This window comes from Dermacentor albipictus, chromosome 5 (genome assembly GCF_038994185.2).
Source record: "Dermacentor albipictus isolate Rhodes 1998 colony chromosome 5, USDA_Dalb.pri_finalv2, whole genome shotgun sequence".
Lineage (NCBI taxonomy): Eukaryota > Metazoa > Arthropoda > Arachnida > Ixodida > Ixodidae > Dermacentor > Dermacentor albipictus.
Window position 1 is genome coordinate 54,122,129 of NC_091825.1, and position 26,814 is coordinate 54,148,942.

Here is a 26,814-nt window from a genome sequence, read left to right on the forward strand (position 1 = left end):
TATGTTTGAAAATGCGTTTATTGGCCGCAAGAGTGTAAAATTGCTTTACTGAAATATGGCTCCAATCCGCTGGCGAAATGATTCGTAGGCGTCACTCAGTGCTTCTTTCATCCGTCGGTAGGTTTTCGCTATTTCTTCGGGGCTGGGTATTCCACGGAACCGTGGCAGCCATGATGGCTGCGTAGTTGTTCGCAATCGCATTTCGCTTTTCTCTGAATCCATGCCCTGCTCTGCGGATACGACGTCGTCAACTTTAGAAAGCTCTCTGGAACCTGAAAAAGAAAGATAGAAAAAACCGGGATGAAACAAAACAAGAAGAAATTCCATTAGAAATCTTGCGACGAGATTCAACTAGATTTTTTTGAATAATTTTTTATGTGTTCTTCACTTGATTACTTCAGGGGCAACAACTACGATTACGCACGATACAACAACGTACGATAAGAGCCTTGCTATGAAAATAAAGGCACTTACAAACTATTTTCTCACGACCATGTTGTTTATTAATCTATTGCTGGCTCCTCAAGCAATGCAATACTACATAATTATTTTGATAGCACCAGTCTTGGTGGTGCGATTGCCCAGTTATGTTGAGTGCAACTAAATGCGAGAGCATGCATATCTCGCTCCATACAACTAATCCTAACCCAATAGAATACATTGTATATACATAGGTGCATTTTGCCATAGGCGCCAGTTGAAGTGTTTCAGATCGACAGAATGTAAACGCACTGGAAAACACACACAACAGCCGAGAAAGACCCAGAAAGACACACACAGTGGTGTAGGTTTTTCAGTGCGCTTATTTTCCGTCGATCTGCAATGCGCCATCTAGCCCGTACGCAGGTGCTGTTGAAGTGTTTCGTAAAGACTCGATGGGCTTTTTTATTCTTCATTTAAGAACGTGTTTCAAGATGCTTGCCCACTGGAAGCACCCTAAAAGCTTTATTACGCCGGCGGAAACTGGCAACACGCCTTTGTAAATATGAGAATTTGAGGGAAGCTTGAAGTTAGTAGTACAATAGAACGCCGAAAGCTTCCTTAGTTCGACAAATTCATAGAAATTTTCTTGTCACGTCATACTGGTATATCAATGACACTTCAGCTTAACCTTTTGCGAGGAGCGAGGAGCTGTGTAATGTCATTACAAAGTACCGTTAATCTAAAAACATTATGCACCAATAAATCTGATAAAAATCTGAATTTCTCCACATCCTTACTACTCAGCTTGGTATTTGCCTTTCGGGCCTCGATTAGAATGTATGCTAGTAACATTCTTGCATATAATTTTTCTTGCTACTGTTACAGGCGGCTCGCGAAGTGAAAGTTTTTTGAGATCCCGTGTTCCGTGAAATTTTTTGACTAACAGTACATTTATGATATACCGCCTTAGGGTAGGGCTTAGGGTAGTCACGGGGCAAAACGCGTTATTTTACAGCGAAAGTGTTAGCCTACTGGTGGTCGGCATTTTTCGAGCCCGTCCGCGAACGAAAAGTCTCATCATCATAAAAGGCTCATACCCCCCTAAGCTAGCCTCCTCGTAGTGCAGATCTTACAAGCACTCATCAAAGTGAAGTAAACAGTGCATAGATTCATCGGAATCACGCATACAACGTACAGAACGGCGCATGTTACACTTAATAACAAGCTCAAAACAAGCATCTGTGATCATCAGTAATGGCTGATACCCCCGTAAGCAAGCAAAAATGTAATAGTTCATATACAAGTAAGCAATGGCTCATACTACCGTAAGCAAGCGAACAATGCAATGGCGCATGCTCCCGTAAGCCAGAGGCTAGAAGCGCTCAGCAAAGTGAAGCGAACAGCATTCAATGAATGCATGCACTGTTGGCTTCACTTTGATGAGCGCTCGTAGCCTCTGCCTTAAGCCTGTTTCACATGATGCGATTTTCGTCGCACCGGAAGTGCGATTTCCGCCGTTTGCGATGAAAATCGCAGTCGAAGTGCCGACCCCCCGATTTTCGGCTGCGACCAACCGGTTGGTCGCACAGTCGCACCGTCGCACCGATCGCTGCGATTTTCCGTCGAAATTGCGCGGAGAGCTGTCAACGGAGCTATTTCGCCGGTTTGTTTTGGAAAATGGCGTCTCGAACGACAAGTGCAATGTGCGGAGACGTTGATCGTCGAATTCGGTACGTACGCTAAGGGAGAATAAAAAAATTGTACCGCAGATTGCATTCTCCGATTGCTATGCGTTTGTTGACACGCTACACAGCAAATGAAGTGCATTTTCACGTTTGCTTCGTACGCCTTTGCGAGTTGTCAGTGCTAGGAGGTGTTCGATCCCTAGCAGACGACGAGGTCGTCACAATTTTCTTTTGTTGAGTAGCATGCAAAAATCGCGCTTACGGAGCCGCTTGAAATATTTCAACCTTGGCAAGCGCAAATGACAAGACAGCAAAGTACCCGAAGTTTCAACGTTGCGCTGAACGCGGTACCATTCAGTTGCATTTTCTTGTCGGTTTTCAAGCATGAATTTCCCGATGCATCTTGAAAGCTTATCTTGCCTCTTATTAAATTTGACAGAGCAAAAGTGTAGGCTATCGTAATGAATTTGCTACGATATCATTAAATCCGTGGCTTGAATAAAATATTACATGTACGTTAAGTTGCACCTCTTCTGTGGAGAATTTTTTTTCTTGCACAAAAACCAATAAACATTGACTATGTTGCGGACTTTGTATCCTTACTGCATCTGTATGAACACTTGATCTGCAAGGTAATTAACTGTACAGCTAGTAGATTAAGTAAATTGCTTTCTATAGTGGCACAGTGACAACGTACCCTCCTGCACAATTATGTAGAACTCGTGCAACAATGCGAAACGCAGGCAAGCGGTCTGTTCTTGTGGGGATAAAACAGTATAAAACGACATGCTGAAGAAAAGTAAATCAAAACTGTGCAGTGAAGTCAGCCAGTACAAGCAGTTCTTGCACGTTCACAGCTGATCAAGTGTGCAGAAACATTCATATGCTTTACATGTTTCTAGTAAGTTTCTAATAAGTTTGTGATCACATATATTAGTGTGTAAGCCCATATAACGATATCCGCTGCGATTACTATCTTTATAAGTAATGAAATACCATGCCACTTGCAAGAACATATATCACCCGAGGATTTTAGAACAAATTTCTGCATTTCAACTATACATAATATGTGGTTTATTCAATAAAAGACCACAACCTGGGATTTTTTGCAATGACAAACTTATTCCAAACTTTACTTACATGCAGGCAAGAAAAAAAATTATAGACAGAAATATTGTTCTTCAATTTGTTCACCTGCCACTGTGGCTATAGCATTCTGCTGCTAACACAAGGCGAGGGGTTGATTTGCCAGCCATGGAAGTCGCATTTCGATGGGAGTCATAGGTGAGAAAAAGAGCTCTTGCACTTAAATTTAGTTCATCACCTTTTATTGAACCCTTACACTTCAAAATACTGTTGCATAGGGGGGCATGCCTATGGGAAATCTAACACCAATAGAAAGCAAAGGGCAGAATTGTAAAACAACTATCTTTCGTGATGATTCGAGTGTGTAAATATTCATTGCATCAATATGTATTGCTCAACAGCGCTGCACAAATAAGCATGATCAGGTATAGCAAGTACTCTCTCAGGAAGCTGGTTCTACTGACGTATAAATGTCAAGGCATGAATGCTCATACTACGTCGCACACATAGCACAGAGAAAACCTTTTTCAAGAGTTGTCCCTTCCGGCAGATATGAGTGGGCCATAAGCAGCAGAAACTTTATTACAGGACATTGTGCAATACCGCTTATGAAAGAATGAAGTGAGTGAATAGGCTTTTAACAGCAGTACCTCATGCTGCTCTAATAAGAGGAACGATGAGCAAAAGTATTTCTGGTATAGCACTTAAACAGTAACTTTCTGAAAGACAGAAAATTCCAGGTGAGAGTTGGAGGTACATTTGGCCCGCACACACCAACAACACGGGCATACTACAAGAAACACTACAGCCTATGGTGTATTACAGTCTATGGGAAAGCTATCTTATACAGAAATCAAGAATGATGCAACAAGCCCTCGACGACACTGCAGACTTTCTTGGCCAGTCTGGCCTCTCGCTTTCTGATAAGTCAGCTCATATCGACGTCGGAAAAGAAATAAAGACTAGAATCAAGAACTACCCCAGATTGCACGTTGTGATCCACATAGCTGGACAAATATGCCCGCAAGTCAACATCCACAAATCCTCAGCTAGTGTAACCCCATGACGGCAGAGCCAGCACATGGGTGAAACAATTATGCAATGCCTGGACGCAGCTTCCACACCTGGTGAAAAGAATAATCTCGAAATAGTGGGGGTGGACGAGTGGATACTATAGAGAATCGCAGATGCTGTGCTTGTGTCCAAGGTATGGTCCGGTATGAATTACCAGCAGCACATAAAGACAACTCATCGAATACAGGCATCGGGTAGTAATAACAGGTCTTTCCAACTTTACCATGCTTGAAGACCTCTATGAGAAAGAGCTAACGAACAAGCACCTAGACAGAGTAGAGTCGCAGCCTGCAGCACAAATTCTTTGTCTCAAGAGCTCAGAACCTCGTCCCAAGATACTATGCCAGCTAGCATATGAGATGCAAAGACCCTCCCTTCAGAAACACAACCTCGGGAGTACCTGAACTTGAAACACAACAGGCCCATACCATGAAATATGGGGGCAAACAATTAGGCCAGGAGACTATATGCAACTGCCAAATGCACAGAGGAGGTTGCTAATCATGAAGATGCAAGCAAACATAAGGCACATATAGTACACTGATCTGGCAATAGCAGTGTAACAGTAGTATGACACTACATAAAACTAAACCCTATATAAGTGAGTACCATTCCAGGTCATCCTACACCGAGAAAAGCTGAAATGAAAGCAATCAAAGCAGCACTTGCAGTGCAGATTACACCCTGCACAACACCCTGCATGGATTCACCAGAAACTGTCTGGGCCTGCACATCATACAAGATTGTCAGGAAAATCAGGAAAGTGATACGCGACTTGCAAGCACATGGCCAGAAATTAAATTACAGGATACATAGCCATGCAGATATTCCAGGACACAAGCGGGCTTATAAGCCCGACATAATAACTGAAAACTGGATGAGTTTGTGTGTATTCATTGTTAACTAAAGCGCAACAGATAGACAACAGACAAGAATGAAGCGCTCTGTGTGTTCACTTCGTTCCTCTCCATCGCATTTCTGTTGCACTACAGTTAATGAATTCATAAGGCTGCACAGGAGAAGAATGATACCTCTGCCCAAGGGCCCGATCTCACATCCAAATCCACGCATGTGCACACACACGCACGCACACACACTCATAAATGTTGCAAGAGTGCATCGCATGAAGCAGTATCAACAGGATGACACTAGATATGGATGAGGACTAACTTTCAACTGAGGTTCATTTGTAAAAATGTGGCGAGTTATATAACTTACCAGAAAAGAAAAGGACGATGAGCAAAACGAGAACAAGGTGAAAGCAGGAGCTAACGTTTCGACAAGTGGACTTGTCTTCTTCAAGGTCCACTTGTGGAAACGTTGGCTCCTACTTTCACCTTGTTCTCATGTTGCTCATCGTCTTGAATTTCCATCTCCCGCCTTCCCCGAGTTTTCCCCAGAAAAAGAAAGACACCTTTGAAGGATAGATAAAAATTGGTGCTTGGTGCAGCCAAACATAAATAAAAATGCTACAGAAAGAAAATAGAGAAAAATTCCAACTGCAGGAAAAAAATAATTACAATTGACAATCCTGCATGCCAGCACCTTTCAAGAAACACTGTTGTTATTCCAATAGACAGACTGACAGCTTGCTTATGCAAGCACATTCTTCCAGTTCCATGCCATTGGGAAAAAAATGAATTTCCTGGAAGGTAGCCACATGCACACTTGGTGATCACAATGTTTTTTTTCCCTGGACTTGTATATCTTATATGTATTTTCTCCCTTTCCCGCTTTTATGTTTGGTTTCATCAAGCACTAGTCTTTATCAGGTTTTATTGCTGTACTACTTTCTGGTAACCTTTAGAGATCACTGCATTTTCACAATAAACCTTTTAATTAGAAGTTAGCGTACCGTGTTCTTACTGCTTCACACTATACATTCTTGCTACATTGGCCAAATAAAAGATTTTATAAGGCACACAGAAGCATCATAAGGGCTATTAAAGTGACTTGTTGAAGACTAAAAGAAAAATGAATAGCCTGGCTGCAAATGGCACCAGAGAACACATAGGACAAACAAGAAAACCGAGATGATCTAACAACCAAAAGTTTAATGTACACACTGAGTAAATGCTCGCCGACAATAGACTGAACATACACAAAAAAGAGAAGCGAAAATTCATGTGCGTTTCCTGACAGGAAATGCATCCATTTCTAATGGAGGCCGTGCTGACAAGATTAACCCAGCATTTTTAGATCTACAGCTTCCGTAATTTGTCTAGGCAGCCGATCTGCACAGAATGCTAGCATCTTCCTCTACAATGCACGCTCACATGTGGAGAGTGCGTTGTAGAGGAAGCTAGCATTCTGTGGAGATCGGCTGCCTAGAGAAATTATGGAAGCTGTAGATGCAAAGACACTGGGAGAATTTTGTGTCAGCATGGCCTCTGTTACACTTTCAGAGATGGATGCCTTTCTTGTTGGGATCTGTATGGACACACATCAGATCTTGCTTCTGCTTTTTGTGTAAATTCGATTTATTGCCTGTCGACCAGCATTTACTCGGCATGTTCAATAAACTTTCACTTGTTAATACACCTCATAATTGTCTTGGTCTCTAGCAGAAAGGTGTTCATTCTTTTTACAGTGAAGCTGTATATGCCTATGCGAAACACTCATGGTCCGATCACAAAAACCCTAGTGTGGGGGTGTGAGCCATTGTTTAAGGGGGTGTGAGCCATTGCATTCGTATTGCATGATGGACGGAGAAATTTCCTTGTTGGGTAGACATAGAAATGCTTATGCATTTCAAACATACATTTATTTAGTATTATTGCAGGGAAGGGACACAGAGGGGGATGGAGCTAAGACAAGATCATGAGGTCATTATTATCTCGCAGCAGAGGTGTGGTGGGCCATTCACTAGACTGATAGTGACGTCGTTTCTCTCTAGCAGCAGAGCGTGCGTGCAAGTCTCTCTCCAACTTCCCAATAGGTTCGAAAATGTGTCCCTGTATTTAATTAAATGGAATCTGCAGCCCCGGTGTGTTACTTCGTAACTACAGTGCATAACTGAGTCATAAACATTATGATTAACGCATTACAAAACACAACTGCGTAACATAATTCAGAAAGACTTTGATGGACCCGCTGGATTAACACAATGAACCACTCATTGCACTTTCCATGATGGTGATCTTGCAAAGTGTGATGTGTGGCATTCCAAATAAACAATGTGATAAACCCAAGCCAAACATGTGCCTAACCTCATTAAGAAACACAGACATAACCAATAATATAGAAAGACTTGAATAAACCATAGGAATTAGTGATAAACACCGGGGCCGCACATTTCAGCTTCGCTGGTTTACCGTCTTTACAGGGTGCATGGGCAGTAACTTTTTCTGTTATTGTTTGTTAAGTATTGTATAATGTTGTGCCAGTAAAACATGTTGGGCTAGTTGGTGCAATGTATTGGTACTGCTTTTTTTGCTGTTTTTTTCTTGTTGTGCCCTTCTTTCTTTTGTAACAACTTTTTTATTCCTCCTTGCATAATACTCCAACCTTGCAGCCTGCGAGGTATATAAATAAATAAGTACATAAGCACGTCATTCATTCATCTGCATACACCTCGCACCATTCCTTGCTCAACAAATGTCAATGTGTTGATGTCTCGCAGCGTGCATCTACATTAACTGCCATTTGCGTTTCGGCATGGTTTGTGAACAGGGTAATGCATAAAGATTACATGACATTAAGGTTGTGACCTATGCGGTGCATAAGCAAACCTTGCAAAAAATGACATGTTGGATTGTTGAAAGTAAGACAAATTGTATATATCGCACTTCCTTTAACAGCATTTAATTCACCACTTGACAAAAACTTCACTATGCATAGATTCCAACACGTACACTGAATCTGCAGTTTTTTTTTGCTTATTAATGTCGTTGCTACTGAATGGCCACATTGTAGATTTGAAAACAAAGTTAAATAAATTTGTTTGTTGCAATATAACAATATGTGTAGATCACTGCGTTTGTAACACTAGAACTTGATACAAACATGCACACTATAGGATGCAGGCAAATGCTCAGAACAAACTCCAGAATGCTTGCATCCTGATACTTATGAAAGTGAACGGTTTCATTCCATGGCTGTCAAAAGAGGGAGAGAGAAAACTTGTGTTCGTGGAACAAAAACGCATTGATAAGTTAGACATGTAGTCATTGCTTAACACTTTCGAAATGAATAATTATAGCTTGCTATCGACATTGACGCAGCCTTTCGACAGCAAGGAAAGGAATCAGTTTTTCCAGCTCTGAACATTGAATTGCAGGAAATGCAAGCAGGCATAAAATTCTGCCAATATAATCTGTTTAGGAATACCAAATTCGAATAAACATTGAGACCTGCATTAATTTGTACTTTCTTTGACTGAGCCATCTAGTTTGAAATGACTCCCATAAGCATGTCCTAACAATGTTTATCTAATACAGGTTAAATGCATGCCTAGCTTAAGAAATCTGGATGATTGCTATAAATTACAGTGAAGAAACTATAATATCTAATAACATTAATAATATAAGAACAATATTTATTTCCACAAAACAGGTTAACCGTGAGAGAAGTGCGAGGCTGAGCAGAAAGCTGAAAAATTCTACGGCAAGTGCGCCTGCCGCAGGCCTACGATCCTGCATTGTGAATAGCGCGTATTCATATGGTCCTCTTGTTAGAAGTTCCTAGTATACTGCCAGCCGAGACACAGGACAACAAAGTGGGCGAGAAGCGTGTCTTTTAGAATGATATGTTACAACGTACAGGTTTCTACAAAAGTGACGGTAACTGCTCGAAACATTTGATGCGTCGGCTTTTGCGCCTTTAGAAATATTTAGAGAGGGCTCCCATACATATATTCGCAGCGCAAGCACGGCGATGGAGGAACCACGATAGCGCTAAGGTTGAATTTCACAACACAATTTTCATTCCACGTTGTAATCACACAGATCATTTGAGGCTTCGTTCAGTGGCACACGCGTGCTTTCGGGTTGGTGCTTCTTGTTGCGTTTGGCGTAAGAATATGGCTAGTAGCAGGCACCACATATGCGCAATCATGGGCAATATACACGCATCCTTTCTTCAGAAGCTGACGCTGAGCACGGGTAGCGCGAGGATATTGTTGGGCTGACACGACGACTTCGTGGCAGCCGAATTCCGACTACTGCATATTTATTTATTTATTTTATTTATTTATTTCAGAATACTGCAAGCCAACAGTTATGGCCCATGCAGGAGGGGCTAGACAAGGCATGTAAATACACTGGAACATCAAAAAATAAAAAGAAAGAACGGTAGTTTAACAGATTGCCGCTAACAGACAAGCAGAAAAATATGTATACACATGTACATATTCATATGTACATATTCATATGTACATATGTACATATGTACATATGTACATATGTTTTTAATATAAGGTGAGGGTAGCAATATGAACCGGTCGATAGGTCATCTTGGAGATTGTTGTAGCGCAGGCAGAACGAAACGGTCATAGAAGGCAGATGAGACAACATACGGCGCAGAACCACCTGCGAACAGCTGTTTACGTGCGCCATGTCGCACTGAACTACCGAAACCGCCGTCGCGCACTCCAAGACAAATCTTAACTAACGTTTTTAAATTAGTAAACGTACATATTATTTGCTTGTAGTCAAGAAAAGTCAATAATATCATACTGTAAACGTTTTATTCATTACAATAAAAGAATTATGCAGCGTGTGCCACGAAACCTGGCAGTAAGCAACCCTGGGCGTCGCACCAGTCGCATTGTTGAAATCGCAATCATGTGAAATGAGCCCTCTAAAAATCGCATTGCGACGCGTGCGACAGCACCGATTTTCGTCGTTGCAGTCGCAGCATGTGAAACAGCCTTTACGGGGGAACAAAGTAAAACATTGCGCACCCCTTCAGCAGTTGTAGCGATGGTTTTGCAAAACTTTCGCTGAACATGCACTTTCGCATGGCCGGAATGGCGAGTAAATTTTTTGGTTTTGTGTTTAGCTTGCTGCGCATAATGTTAAGGCTCGAGAATTTTAGTGTTTTCATCTTTTACCGAAAGATGTCGCTACTCGTTCATATGGCTTGGTTGCAAAACTGCTGTTATTGGTCAAAGAAAGCTGGAGAAAAAACATACGAACTGATTGCCGGTGAGTTAACTGCCAGCTTTGAAGGGACGAAACTCCTCTCAGTCGTTTTAAATCGGGGGATTTCCGCCGCAGTCTCGGTATTCTTAAGCCTCTTCAATTTGTTCTCTTTTTTTCTCTAGGCTTAGGACAAATACGAGCATATTGTGGTTAATGTTAACAATAATTGCATTATCTGATTATGATTATAAGAGAGGGAAAACGCCCTCTTTCTTTCGGGCCCGAAAAGGGTGGGCCCACAGAATGTTCTGTGGTAATGCGTTATGTTCTTAGGGTACTTCGCGCACTTTCCGGGGGCTATGTATGTATGTATGTATGTATGTATGTATGTATGTATGTATGTATGTATGTATGTATGTATGTATGTATGTATGTATGTATGTATGTATGTATGTATGTATAGACACATGCACTTGTTTGTCTCTCATCGCGTGACCGCGTTTAACCGTCTAACAAACGCTATCGCTCAGTACAGCCCACGCCTGCATGTATTTGACGTTTCTAGAGTGTTATCGATGGTTCTATCCGTGGTATGCTGTTACCGAGCCTTGGCTAATCTGATTGCATGTACGCGCGACGCGAATTCTGTAGAACTTTCGGAAAGCCACGCGGGCACTACCGATTAATATGTAACCTTCGATGACCCATGTATAAAATGCGGCGCGCTTAACCCCCTGATCAGATGTTCGACAGTCGCCGACTGTTTTCGCCGCAATCATTGTTTTTGGGTGCAGCCCGTATTTGAGGGCACAGGCTCACCCAATACAACGCAAGTTTTGTGATTCACAGTTTTGCTGCTTTCTTCACCGTCACTACTACGTGACAGCATGTATGTATGTATGTATGTATGTATGTATGTATGTATGTATGTATGTATGTATGTATGTATGTATGTATGTATGTATGTATGTATGTATGTATGTATGTATGTATGTATGTATGTATGTATGTATGTATGTATGTATGTAACCGTTGTGCCGCCTACCTGGGACATTGGGTAGTTCGTAGTCATGTGGCTCGTGCGTCCGGCGTCTGTGATGAACTAACAGGGTTCTAAAACAATCATCGCACCAACTTGTTTCACTGAGTATATGTAAATGGTTCGTACGTGCCACTCTTCAGCGAACATCTTTGACGCCGACATGGGTCACTGTAGACGCGGGACTGCGTAGGTTCCGCTGCCCGACGAAACACTTTGACGCTGACGTGGAGCACTGGATGTGTGTCACTTGGTTTGTGTGGAGGGAACAGTGTTCACAACCAACCATGGTACCAATGCCAACTCCTCATTGCGGCAAGTGGCTGCTCTTGTTTCCTATCGAGTATGTGGCTCCTACCAAAAATAGGGGATTCGCCATGAAATGGGCGGACTATTCCAAGTGATAATGAATAAATTTCAGAATATCTGTGGACATAGTGCTCTAGAAGAGAAAATGATGTGTTAAAATACGGGAACTCGATGGAGGAAGAAGACGACTCCGTCCGCAGGCACTACAGGGCACTCTGAGCTAAAGATATCGATCAGAAAAGGTGACACGGGCTTGCGGGCTACAGTGACCTCAACACGTATCGCGGTGACTTTGAATTCGTCAAGTCCGTCTTTGTCGACGAAGTCAGAATGGTGAATTCGGAGGTGCTGGTGAAGATGGACAACCATCTCCGTCAAATTGCGCAACAGCTCGACCAGCCTTTCGGAAAAATTGACGTTTATCGCACTTATCTGTGCACAGTTTATCTGTGCGGAGACCTGCACCAGCTACCACCCATACCGGCCATGAAGATGTATCTTCAGAGCGCCCGCTAAATTTGCGAACTGATCATGAACCACCCTCGGAAGAGCCTGCAGTACCAATCTCTAGTCACGGTTGTGTGCCAGCAGGCCGTCGTGACCTCAATATTTCTAACGCAACTGCCAAATGGCACCGACATGACGGACGGCGATGCCGGCATAAACGAAAGCCGCCTTATCACCACCGAAGAGGTCGTGCCAAAACCAAATGCCCCCTAACGCAAATGAGGTCGTGTTACATCAACTACGACGTCGACTGCTACAACGGCCGGTGACTGGAAAACGTGGACGACGTTGTCTACAGGCCGGCTGACGATGTCGGAAGCAAGAATCCAGAGGTCGTCCGTGCGTAGATGGTGACTACGAAGACTAGTGACATAAAGAGTCTGGCTGTAGAATTGTAACTAGGCATGGGCAAACCTTACATGATTCTGGCAAACATTGATGTCAACGATGGCCTATCAGCGGCAGCATGGGCAAGCTCAAGTGTGTCGAGCGTGACAATAATACAGAGTTATAGCTCAGCAAGCCAGTGGGCCCAGCGGGCCTGCGTAGACGACAGTGCGCATGCGCGGTACAGCTTGCGCAGTGGCGTGTCCGCTGACCCACTGGCCCGCAGAGCTATAACTCTTTAACGAATCTACCGCGTGACTATCGCTACAGCTCCCATCGCTGGCCGTCGGATTCGTCGCGTGGGCCAAGGCACAGCATGTACGCCAGAGCAATACTGCCGTCCACATGGACTGGGTGCCGATCGAACAGTGCAGCGATACTACAGCGGTAACTGCCAAACAGAATGTTTACTTTCAGAGCACGCTGTTTCCTCTTGTGCACGCTAATGCAATCACGATTCACTAGTCCCAGGGAGTGACGTACAATTAGGTCGCGTACGACTACGACCGCAAGCTCCCTTGAGGCTCGTGTACGTGGCGTTATCGCGGGCTACTATTGTTTACGGCTTTTATATTACTAATGCCAGTGTAGGTCACAAGTTGCACCACGTAGCAGGCTCCACCGACCGCTACATCGTACACGAAGTGACTTCCCTCGATATGGCACCACGTACAAGCACCGGCGCTGTGCTAGATCACACTATTGTGCACGGAACCAGACACCTTCACTCATTTGTACGCATGGTCCGCCATTTGTACGCATGTACGTCGCCATCAGCGCCATACAAGACGATACACGGCTGTCTACTAGCGCCTCAGGACCTATGGACATTTCGTCTCAAACTGTAAAAATTTGTAGAGCATCATTGTCAGTAGATTTTCACATATGCATTATTTATTTAAAAATGTCTATAGAAAGTAACTCAACCCCATAAATAAATGAACATTCTGGGAATGAATGTATTATACAAACCTGTTCTCCTAATATGTACTAATGTTTTCTGTGTAATAATTGTGACTTAATTACATTGTATATATTACCTATGTTTCACTCTATCATTACTTTAGTTATATTTTCTTGTCTTCAGTATGATGCATAATCTATGACCAGTGCCTGTGATTGCCCCCTACCCCTATGTAATGAGGGCCTACGGGGTATTTTTGAATAAATGTGGCGGTCTCGGTAATTGTACCATGACAAGAATCTAAAACCTATGACCATTAATTAAACACCTATCATGAGAAGTAATGTTAATTTAATTACCATCGACATTCATCATATATCACAGTATACTTTTTTTTTCTCATCTACCCTGTCTTATGCTATATTTTACTGGCGGAACACATGATCACATAGTATGTGGTGTTACCAAATGCAAAAACACCTAATCACTTATATTTGTGGATACGAAAGCATTAATGGAAAATTGAACGGCAATCTTAAATTTTCGCGCAGTGAGTAATGCATCATAGCGGTGCGTGCTCTCCGAGCAAGCAAGCAGCGGCAGTCTCCGGCGGCAACGCCGCATGCTATTGGCGTCCTGCGCGACGAGAGATCGAGGAAGCTGCAGCGGCCACCAAGGCCGGCAAACGTTCGCCAGAGCTAAGCCAATGCCACTTAGACTAGGTGGCGTTGGTTACGCCCAATGGGGGTGGGAGAGAGAGATACGGACCGCGTGCCCACTTCCGAGAGAGGCAGCGAGGGTGCGAGGAAGCCGCGGTGATGGCGTCTCCCCTCACAGAGCATGTGGTGTACTAGTGGGCAGCAGGTGCTCCCATTCGGGCGCTCGGCTCCTTCAAGGCGCGCTCGTGAAGTAGCGTCTCATCCAATGGGAACTGAAGTGCCGTTTCGCTGCTACGGACAACAGACGCCTGCTTTTTCGCTCAATGGGCCATTTAACGCTTTCGCATAAAACAAATGTGGAATGGCAGAGAAGCTAGGTGTGGCAGAGACACACTGAGCGGTCTTACGTCGTTCAAAGCGTTTCAGACCTTAAAAGTGTGCTAGAGAAAATTGCTGATTATATAATCGGTGGCGCGTCAGTAAGAATGAATTCATTACGGCTCATGGTGACTAGCCTAAATGTTCGATATGGCACCATATCTTGGAATGTGCAGTTTTTACGTGAAGACACATTTTCTGTATTCCTATAGGCAGACCTGCGGACTTCTGTGCGTCAGGTACCGTTTTGCTCGCAGCGGACGATAGACGTGGCATTAGAAGGCAGTACAGCTTTGTTCGATCAACTATGTGAAGCAGCACCCCCTTACAGTTCTGGCTGCTGAACCATCACTCAACAAAATATTCCAAAGCATACAGCATCGCAGAGATTTCGCAGACGTTCTTCACCCGAAGTAAGGAAAACACGTTTTTGTGGATCAATAATGCTAGTGACCACTATTATGGCATGCATAAAAAGTGCTGTTGGCGACTAGTTTTTCGTGCTCAGTGCGAAAGCCAAGCCGGAGCTTTTGGAGGGACAGAAGCATGTATACTGGGGTGTCAGACATGCCATTTAATCGACCAGTGCTCTCCAATATCGTTATCTGTCGTGCGGAGCTAGGGCAGCGTGCTCACTGCACATATGTACACTTACAATACGACATCGACGCCACGTTGCAGGTTTAATTTTAGGTAAGTCACACGAAGCCTGAATATTGCTAAACTCAAGTCCATTCACATCTTAGCTTTTCTCAAGATCCTAAAGGGTCGTTGTGCTCTTCCGAGTGGCGTCCTCTTATAACGCCAGCAAATGAATCCTGGAGAACTACACAATTTGCATGCAAGCTCCCTGCTAGATAACCTTTAATTACACCCTTGTGTGACCTCAGCTAAAGGACTCCGGTGTGGCGCTGTGTGAGTGCTCGCTGTGCGTTTTTTTTGTCTAGTCATTTAGAAATAATGTGTTCTGGTAAAGCCTGCGATGAGTGTCGTTAAAATTTCTGACATCAACAAATAAATAAATCCGTCAAGGCTATCTGATGCGGCCTATCGGGCTGCTGTGGTCGTGGTTTTGTAACTGTATGTGTCGGAAAGGTGGTACCACTGTGGGCGTGACAGTATAGCCAACTGCATTTTCCATGCTTTTCGACAGGCGAAAAGCGCAAATATGCAAAAGTTTGCTCCTCCTGCAGTGCCAATACAAGGCACCTGTGCCCTAAGGTGGACTGCAGTTAAAACACAATAATACAGGCTGTTTCAGCGAATAGTTTCAAAAATCTTTAAAAGTTGCCTGTGGCAGATATCCCAGTTCTAGTTGATGATGGTATACTCGAAGCGCTGGACAATACTTGCACAAGAAAATGACACGCAAAATAGTCTAATTACTAAAAAATCACTAAGTTTGAAGCAATTACATTATGGCCCATATTGCAATCTACAAATTATAGCCGCGGAGTTCGATCCACTTGGAACGAATTTTTATGACCCCAGTTTTCAGATATTTTTTGACCCCAGTTTTGAGATAGTTTTGAGTGGGCTAGGCTGCAGCGGCACCGGCACCATGTTTAATCGCTGCTTGTTCTTCATGCAGTTCTTCGGCTTCCTTGCTGTACCCCCTGTTTAATCGCTGCTTGTTCTTCATGCAGTTCTTCGGCTTCCTTGCTGTACCCCCCCTTTGCGGTGTCACATGGCTTGGAACTGCTTCGTCTGACTTGGCTCCCTTAGCGGTCGAGCACGTGGACGTCATCGAGTGCTTGCCCAGGAACTGCTCTATCGCTACCATATGCGATTACCTCGGCGTGTCCCACTTCAAGCTACAGCATGCCAGTCACCCCGATGCCCTGTCCTTTGATCAGCCAATCATCGACAACTCTCGGTCTGTGACGTCAGTAGCCGACGGTATAAATGTCCAGCGCGTGGATCGACTCTTCAGTGGGCTAGGCTGCAGCGGCACCGGCACCATGTTTAATCGCTGCTTAATGCAGGTATGTTACTATTCTAATGCCGAGTGTATCCGATCTGATGATCGCTTTCTGCTGCTGCTCCCTTGCCCACAACGTCTTGTATCCTGCTGCTCGCATGCATTGTATTGCGCAAGTTGTCTCCTCTTAAGCTGAGATGTGGAAATCAACCCTGGCCCGGGCCCTCGGTCTAAGTCTAGGCGTGGACCGGGTTCTGCTCTCGATGAGAATGACGATGCTCGCCCTTTCTTTGATAGCCATGACAAAAACGACCCTTCGGTATCCGAAATGTTCTCTAAATTATTGGAAGGGCAGACTCAGTTGGCACGAGATGTTGCGGAAATTAAGTCATTTCAACGGTCCGTTGCGCGTCGCTTTGATGTTTTAGAGTCGCGTGTTCATGCACTAGAATCTACTCCTATGTCGAAAGACTCTAGTTTACTGCGTGATTTACGTGCTGAAATAAATGCCTTGACTACTAAGGTAATGGACTTGGTCTTAAAAAATGATAGACTTGAAAACCATTGTCGTAGAAACAATCTGATAATACACGGTATTCCTGAAGCAATGGATGAAAACGCTACCACCCTGATGACTGCAGTTTCATCTGTGTTTACTGAGCACCTGAAGACTAGCTGCCCTCATATTGAGCGCTGCCACAGGCTCGGTAGAGCACGCACTGGTTACATTCCTCCCGTCAATCATAAACTTTCCAACTTCAGCGACAGAACCGAGGTTCTTAGAAAAGTTTCAAAACTCAAGGGCTCAAATTTCGTCATTAAAGGAGACTTTTCTTCTAGGGTTCGGTTAATTCGGGAAAAAATCTGGGATGCATCAGCCTCTTTCGGGACAGCGGTTCTGTTGTGAAGTTCAGACACGATCATGCTTTCATTAACAAGGTTCGTTGTAACTGGGATGACAGTTCAAACTCATTAGTAATGGCACCCGCTCAACGTGTTTCTTCTGAGTCTGGCCATTTGACTTCCGTGCCATCCACTTCCTGAATTCATCCTGACCGTTTTGAGAACCTTGTTGTCTTGAATATAAACGCTCGTAGTGTTGTTAAAAAATTTCCTGATTTATTGTCCCTTATATCTATTCATTCCCCCCATGTTATCGGCATCACAGAGACTCTGCTGCACAATGGCATTTATGAATCTGAGTTCACTCCACCTGGTTTTGTAGCCGTGCGCTTAGACAGGGTTAGCGGTACTGGTGGTGGCGTGGCACTGCTTATCCGGTCGGATCTGCGATTCTCAGTCTTGCCTTCTCCTCCAGAAACAGAATCCGTGTGGTGTAAAATTTACCTTCATAATCGGTGTATTGTGATTAGTGTTATATATCGTCCCCCCGGCTCTACTCTTGATGTTCTTCATGCTGTTTCAAATTTCATGAGCGAGATCAACATGGCTTCGTCGAGTTTTATCTGTATGGGTGACTTCAACGCCCCTGGCATCCACTGGCCATCATTGTCTGCAGTCGGTCACGACACAGCTATTTGTAAAGAACTGATCAACATTTCCTTGTCATTTGGTGTCACCCAGGTTGTTCCTAGTGCAACCAGATTAAATTCCGTCCTTGACTTAGTTTTTTTAAGCGCTAACCTAGCCAAACGTGACTTTTCTTGCGACGTAATTGATGGTATTTCAGACCATAGAGGCGTTTTAGTGTCACTCTCCTGTCCAATTTCTAAATCCCCCTACACGTTTACTAGTTTCCCTGATTTCACTCCTGCGGACGACAACTCCATTACTGATGCCTTATCTCATCATTTCGGTACGTTTAGTGCACTTGTAGACTACCAGGACGTCAACTGCCTTGCTAATTACTTTGAGCGTCTTGTCAAATCATCTATCGAAAGTTTTGTGCCCATTAAAGCTAAGAAAAAAATTCTAACACTCCTTGGATGACTCGCGATATCTTGCATCTGTCCCGTCGCGTTCGAAGGTTAAGGCGTTCCAGAAGAGGCACTGATCCCATGGCATTGGATAGATTTCTTAAGGCAAAGAAAGAACTCAATCTTATGTTGCAAAATGCCAAGGATTTCTTTTTTCGCGCTCGCCTGCACAATTTGTTAAGAACTAACCCACGAAAATTTTGGTCTTCTATTTTACCTCGCGATGCTTCATCCACTTCTTTTAGAACAGATAACGACGTCACTAGCGACCCGGCGGTGATATCCGATGCATTCAACAAGTATTTCCAATCCGTGTTTGTTTCCGATAAGAACTTTATCCCGACACTTACCAATATAGTTTCTTCTGAAGCAATCAGTGACGTTGAGATAAACTTCGAAGGCATCCTCAACCTTATATTAAACCTGGATGTTACGAAATGCGCCGGTCCGGACGGGATACACAATGCGTTCCTTGTTCGTTATTCGTTGTGGTCATCGAAATATCTGTCAGTCATGTTCAGAAAGTCCTTATCATCCTCTACTGTACCTTTTTCATGGAAGTTAGCCAAAGTGCTCCCTCTTTATAAATCTGGAGATAAGCAGTGTTTGTCGAATTACAGACCAATTTCACTGACGTTACAGTCATGCAAAATGTTGGAACACATCATTCATAAGCACATCACGCTCTTTCTGGAATAAAATAATTTACTGCCTAACATGCAAAATAGGTTTAGGTGCGGTTTTAGCACGTTAACGCAGCTAGTTGAGTTCACGCATGACATTTCATTTAACCTTGACGTAGGCAACCAGGTTGATGCAATTTTTATTGATTTCTCGAACGCATTTGACACCGTTTTACATTCTAAACTTATTGCTAAACTTAATGCTGTGCCGAATAATCCTCATTTGGTTAACTGGATTTTAAGCTTTCTCTCATTTCGCTCCCAGTTCGTCTCTTACAATTCGACTGACTCTGCTACTGTTGATGTGACATCAGGTGTGCCCCAAGGCTCCGTCCTTGGGCCGCTTCTTTATTTATTATACATAAACGATTTGCCACTTCACTGCTCTTCTAACATCCGTCTCTATGCTGATGACTGCGTTCTATATGATGTGAATAAATCTTCTAATGATCATTATCGCCTTCAAGAGTCGTTTTCTAGGTTTTGCGATTGGTGTAACACTTAGCAAAGGAACTTTAATTCCAATAAAACCGTTCTGATGTCTTTCTGCAACAAATCTTCCCCCTCCCTTTTCATCTACTCGTCCAATGGCCGTACAGTAGATAAGGTTTTGAGTATAAGTATCTTGGTGTCATTTTTACGCATAACATGTCATGGTCCAAACACATTGACTTCATATGCAGTAAAGCACTAAAAAAAGTTAGGTTACTTGAGGCGAACGCTAACCCGATGTAATAAAGACACAAAGTTACTAATGTATAAATCTCTAATCCACCCTGTTCTTGATCATGCATCTGTAGTTTGGAGCCCGCTTAAGCAGTTAGAGATTAATAAACTAGAGGCTATACAGAAAAAAGCTGTGCGATTTATATGTCATCGTTACGGTCGAGACTTCTCGCCCTCTTCAGCACTTTCTTCCTTGAACCTAAACACGCTCTCTTCTCGTCGCCGTGTCGAATCATTAAAATTCTTGCAGTCCATTGTCAATTCCTTAGTTAGGCTCTCAAATGATAATTACATTAACTTCGCGCCGGGATCATCAACGAGAAGACATCATGACCTAAACTTAATACCCTACTAAGCACGTACTAACATGTTCAAATTCAGCTTGTTTCCCCGCTCAATCGAAGACTGGAATTCATTACCTGGATCCATTCGCTCAGGCTCATCCCAAATTTTTGCAACCGCCATCCCAGATGCATAATCATGGGTATGGGTATGGGCATAATCAGGCATGGGTAAGCCTGGCAGCATTTGTATAACTTCTTGTGTATTCTTTCACCAGTGCTCTTTTGTAAAAGTGTTCGCTTGTATTTACCGCTGTATACTCCAATGCATTTTCTGTACACTTTATTAACCCACTCCTGCTATAGCGCAAATTGCGCTGCAGTATGTATAAATAAATAAATAAATAAATAAATAAATATAAATTCCCGAACTTTGCGGAGAAATATGTCGGCGTTCCAGGTAATTTGTTAACACGTCCTTTCATGCACTGAAGCGTACAAGTAACTGGAACGTCAATTTGTCCGCAAAGTTCGGGAATTTATATATCGAAACTGATGTCGTCCTGAGAATTCGTTCTAAGTTGATCCACCTTGCGAGGCCCACAACTAGAATTTATAAATTGCAATATGGGTCATAAGATGGCCATGACACCTACAGCGTCGCTGACTCCCTGGATGGCACAAGTCTTCGATGTTGTTGCACCTACGGGGAATGGTCCCGAGACCATCGTCGACGCGACGGTCTCAATAGTTGGCCTCTTTGAAATCTACTGCGTTCACCGCATCGGTGGCCTGAACTTCCAAGTCACCGTCAAGCGTATGGCTTCCATGAAACTAATCGTCGATGCTGGCTGCCTTGTCACTGGTGGCAAGCGTTGTCCTGCGTCGACATGCAGGTCACCAACGTAACCTGCCTCTTGATGCCGTCCTTCGTTCCAAACGAAGCCACCGTCCAGGCACTATCTCCATTTGGCAAGGTTCTATCTTTCAACGCCGGTATTATGAGCGTATGACGTGGCGTGATCTTGGGCACCCGCTTCGTTCGGATGGGATTGAGCACCACAGCCCCTGTCCCAAATTACCTGCGAGTCTCTCCTTGTGGCGTTGCGGGGATGGTCATCCTATGGTCACGTGTCCTTTGCGGCGTCCATACGCGGACGCTGGTGCTGCAACCTTTCCCCCCTACCGCCGGTGTCCGCTGCGGTCACAACTGCGCGTGGCGCCCTATCAAAGAAATTGCCTTGACACCACAACAGCTTCGGCAAACGACAAAGAAGCATGCAGCTCGGGCACTCACAACACGCCATGTTCGCCGGCCTCTTCAACCGAAAAAGAAGACTGTGCTATTGATGACGTGGTAAAATCGCAACACGCCATGTTTGCTGGGCCCCCAAGCAGCGGACATACATGCTGTGGCCGATAGCGGCACTACTTCGCCTGCTACAACCAGTCTTCCTGATCGCACCGAGGTTTTAAACACGGCCACAATACCTAACCTTGCTATTTCTACTCTTCATACACGCACAAAATCAGCTGTGGCTTCATCCGCCTCAATTGCATCACTTACAACGCCGCATCCGATTTGTGGCTTTGTGCCAAAGCCACTGCGCCGTTGCACCTGAACGAGCCCCCGGCCGCCGAAGTTGTCGGGGGTGATGAAATTATCCCGCAGCCCAACCGCTACCCACATCATCATCATCAGAAAACAGTTTCAGGCTTGGAGATAATAGTAGTGTTGGACTGTTGGCAAGCCTGGATGAACTCGACGTAGAAATGGTGGTCGCACGAGACGTAAAGCGTGCCCATGCGTCAGCCTCTGGCTCGGACGGCGCCCCTGATCGCCGCGCCGAGTTACAGCGGCCAAAGGAACCTCGGCCTTCTTCGAGAGCATCGAAGTAGGGACGTGTTTACTGCATGCCTCTTGGACTTATTCACGAGGCGTCGACTTGAACTCGACCAGAGCATTCGGTGGCACTTTTATTGAATATGGCTGACACCCTGAATATTATTTCAGTAAACGCACAGGGGTTCCGTAGTCCTAAAAACAAGCTGAAATTTTCAACGTGGCCCACGCTAAAAATTTGACGCTCTGTGTTTGCAAGAAATAATTTTTTTCACCATTGGGCATGTCCTTGCTTTCAAACACACTTTCAACGTAGATTGTTTTTTTTTCTCTTTCGCGATATGACGTTCTAGCGCAGTTGGTATTATTATTTCCAATAGAGCTTTATTGCGCGATCATTATGTTTTTTATGATGGGACAGGGCGGATATTGACATTTGATTATGTGCTATCTTCATCTGGGTTACGTATTTTGTCTATCTATGTACCCGCGCAGGCTACTAAGTCCAATGATATTTTTATTTATCTGGATGTGTATTTCCTGAACGGTCGTCACGTAGTGCTTGTTGGCGATTTTAATTCCCTTTTAGACACGTGAGCAGATGTGCGAAGCCCGGGCTGGGATCACCCTGATCGGAACGCACGGGAGTTGCGTTGCCCCGTCTAGCACTTTTCGTTGCTGGATACATATCGACTTTTTCATGGCTCGTTTGCCTGGACGCGGTGGTGCTGCGCGTCGTTCAGCACATTAAAGCGTGCATATGTGCCAAGCAATTTAGCTCAGTATGTCTCGAGATGTGATGTGATAACTTTCCCTTCATCTCCTCTTTATATTCACGATCACAAATGATTTATGCTTGAAGTTTGGTTCGCTGCTTCTTCACCAGTAAAACCTTGGCGCCTCTGCATCCGCGTTCTACATGACGCGCGCTCGCGCACTTGTTTGTCAAGAGAATTGCATGCCTGTGTTTCTAGATGTGACCCAGAGTCATGGGACATGCTCAAGGTGCCATGACGTCCGCATTGTTCAGTTGAAGGACGCGCACTCAGACGACGTAGCTCAGAAGAACTAGCTGATATTCCCACAAAGCTCCGTACTGGCCTTCGGGGAAATCAACCGACTCCGCTAATGTAGTCATGGCAGCGTGAGCTGCGGAGGGGTTTCCAACGCCTCATCGCAGCTTTGTCCTTGTCAGCTGCTGCTGGGTGATGTAGACTTAATCCGTGTGCACACCCTGAAGTTTTGCGCTTGGCAAGAAACTCGCTTTTTAGAGAGCCGGATGGATTTGGTTCTGCGGCCCCAAGAGCACTTCCAGTTATGTGACCTCCTACGCATGATTATTCGCTCTTTGTATCGCATTTTGAAAACATGGCGCGTACGACTATGCGAATGGATCATGGTAACGTAGACATGCTGAGTGGGCAGCCTCAGGCTCCACCTGACGCCGCTGAACGTCTTTGTGCATGAACGTCAGCTGACGAGGTGAAGGCAGCATTATCTTCCATGAAGCATGACTCGACTCAAGGGCCAGACGGATCACCTGTTGGCTTTTGTCTAACATTCTCGAAAGATATTGGTGCCACTTTCATGTCTGTTATCAGCCGCTGCTTTGAGAACTTTGAATTCCCATCTAATTTTCGCAGCAGTCGTATTGTGCTGACATATAAGCACGACCCGTCATCACACCATCCAGAGGAATGGAGGCCAATCACGCTTCTCGATGTTCCCTACAAGGCCTTCGCACCTGTTGTCACTCGACGCTTCGGAAGCCTCATGCCTTCCTTGAGAGGACGCCATCAGGCATGCTCAGTCCCTGGCAGAGAGATGCGTAGTCTATCGTTCGTTAGGCATGACATACTGACATACACGCTGACCAGGTCAGTACTTGGTCTCTTAGTTTCACAAGATCAAGAAAAGGCATTCGGTCACTTTCAACATAGCTCCATATTTAATGTACTGACCTCATACGGCTTTTTGTCAAATTTTGTTGAACGTATTAGGAATGCATATTCAAATACATGAAGTACATTGCTTCTTGATGATCGTGTAAAGGCACCATTTACCGTTAATCGCGGTGTTCGTTAAGGGTGCCCTGTATCCCCAGCAGCTCAGCCTTGAGCAATTTCTGCGCTCGGTATTGAGAGACCCCTTAGGTGTGTGGTCTCCCACTGCCTTGTAGCGGTGTTGTGAAGGTGACAGCCTTCGCCGATGACGTCACATTGTATCTCAAGAATGAAAATAGCTTATTCCGTAGCCTTTGAATTTTCACTGAGTACGGAATATTTCAAGTGCTGCGCAGCTTTTTTCAAAATGCCGTTATTTGTTCATTGCTTCACCACAGGCACGCCTAAGTCACCTTTTCCGTCTTCTAAAGAGCGATTCTCTTCCTATAATAGGCATTGATTAGACCTATGATGACAAATCAGACTCTGTGTGGCTCTGACTTCTTGAAGATATAAGGCGAGATCTTCAGGATGTTCAAGGGTATGATTTACCCCTATGTGAAAGAAGGTACTTAGCCCAGTCGCTATTTTGAGGCCGAGTGGGGTACGTCTGTCACGTTGTAATGTCACAATAATGGGTTACTAGATCATTGCAGTCCCTTCTTGGTTCCTTGTTCTGGTCGGACAGTACAGAACTGGTCTGTCGCACGGCGCTTGGGTAACCATGTTCTCGCGGTTGGTTCGCGTTCCCATCCGTGTCTATCCGCTGCCGGCTGCTTGTTCTGCGACTTCTGCTTCGCCTGTAGTGGGATCAGAGTGCTGCGCGTGAACTCACCTGCTATTTTATCGGCATAAAAATTTGTTACATGTTACGGGGCGTAAATTTAACCGCGGATCAAAGGTGCTTCACGAACCTGCATTTTACTCTACGGCCGGGACATTTTATCGGCACACACAACAGGTATGTCTTGATGTAGATGTTCTCGAAAATCGTGCTGTAGATACAATGTCAGCGTTACGGCTTCCTCTAGTTTCCCCAGCGCGCCATGCACGTCATAATCATGTGTCGTGGGGCCCCCAACGGCATTATTTCAGCTTGACCACCTACGCGACTTTATGTGGTGTCTAGGGTGGCTAGTGCTCCCAGTGCGTGACAGGCTAGAGTGGTGCGGCATAGTCCCATCTTCGCAGTGTCCCAATTGCTCCCTTCAAGAATCCAATAACCATGTGCTGCTGCAATGCGTCGTTGCCAGGGTATTTTGGAAAGCCGCGCATGCTGGTTTCCTTGGCCTTGGAGTTAACCTCTGAATTACATCTGGTCACTGCTCTCGTGGCCGCATCGCGTGACTTTTAATTGCTGTGGGGCCTTTTGTCTACGGCGTAGCCGGTGAGAGGTCGCGCTTTGTTTCCACTTCTGCAGAGGCTCTTCTCTGAGCTGATGGCCTTGCTGTCAAATAAGTCTTTCTTCCTTGAAGAAAAAGAGTTGCTTCGAAAGTGGTCATGCCGTTTCCTGTCGGTGGCTGATGGAGTCGTACGGTTTAATTTTCAACCAGCCTGGTTGTTGTAGCCAGGCCACCAGCAGTATTGACTGAATGTGCATAGATTGTAGGTACCCATGATTTCTGTGTGTGCATGCTCTCGTTCACATGATCATTCTTTATATGCACATCTGATAGAATCACTACAAAATTATGTAAACTGTCTCTGTCACATCATCGTTGTACATAAACACTGTGTACACTGTATAAAGTGAACATCATTTTAAATATGGGACAATTGGTTTACAGGCAACTGCGCTTCCGTAGGTCTAGGTGGTTATATGTTAGTGAGTAAGGAGTCGAACATTGCTGTGAAAACGTGCCCTGTATGCAATGCTTCGTACTTTATGTATAGTATCGTCCTGGTGGAATTGCGCGGTTTTTATGACTCAGTGTTCGAACATGTACGAAAGTACATGTTCTGTGTATTTGGCCAGCTTATAGCTGTATAAACGAATAGCTCTCACAAAGCTTTGTTTCTGCAGCTTGAGTTGTTATATTTGTTCCTTTTTATGACACGTAAGCTGTCGAATTACGACGAGCTTCTGCCCGAATGACATATTGTACGCGATGATAAGGTGGAAATTCATTGCTCTCACTTACTTAGTGCCAGCCCAGGTAGGTGAACTGCTGCGAGCAGGCCTATCACGCAAAGAGCAGCCTTCATTCTTCCAGTGCGGCGTAAGCGTGCAAGTTCTTCGTCGTTGCTTTTCTGGTAACAGCCCGTATTCGCGGAGGACGTCTTAGATAAAGGATGCACTGATCGACATGTGCCCTCACTGCAAAATTACCTGCCATTCTTTTATGTCTTCTTTCCTTGTGCTGAAGCACGGGCATCGAGGAAGTGATGACGGATTCACATCGTGATGGGGTGCAGATAATTTTCATTCAAATAAGCTCACAGAACTCGCGCATGCGGGAGAGTGGGAATTCGTGATTCGTGTGAGCTGTACTGAGCGCTCGAAAAAAGAGAGGAAAGCTGGCAGCACTCATCGAAACATCACTCGTCAGCTAAAGGTGCAAGACATTTGACTGCATAACGCAGCTTTCAGTCAATAAAAAACGACGGCGGAATTAACGAAAAAGAAACAAGCAATATTGTTCATCGGACAGTGTTCATACCTTGTTTTTGTGCACCTGAACAGTGCGGATGAGTTCAACTATCGCAGTACACCCTCACGTAACCCGCAGACTCTATAGCAGTTAAGCAGAAGGTGAGGAGCCCCTTTGTGCCTTTTTTAAACACCGCTCAGCGCGCAGCATTGCCAGCCAAAATTACAGCAAATATTTTTGGTTTTCTGTGCTAAAACGCCAAGAATATCAAAATTACATCCCGAATGTGTACATGCCTTGTTCATTAAATTGCTCTTCCCATGTTTAACAAACACATCAATGATGGCTCGCTATG

The 26,814-nt window shown here is 44.5% G+C and overlaps 1 long non-coding RNA gene across 1 annotated transcript; it reads right to left on the reverse strand.

The window, feature by feature from the left end:
- Nucleotides 1-26,176, reverse strand: LOC135913235 (uncharacterized). The gene is made up of 2 exons (XR_010567918.1): nucleotides 26,010-26,176; nucleotides 1-272 (listed from the first exon to the last, which is right to left on the reverse strand). It is a non-coding gene; the product is annotated as an uncharacterized lncRNA (long non-coding RNA).
- Nucleotides 26,177-26,814: the final 638 nt, after the last annotated feature.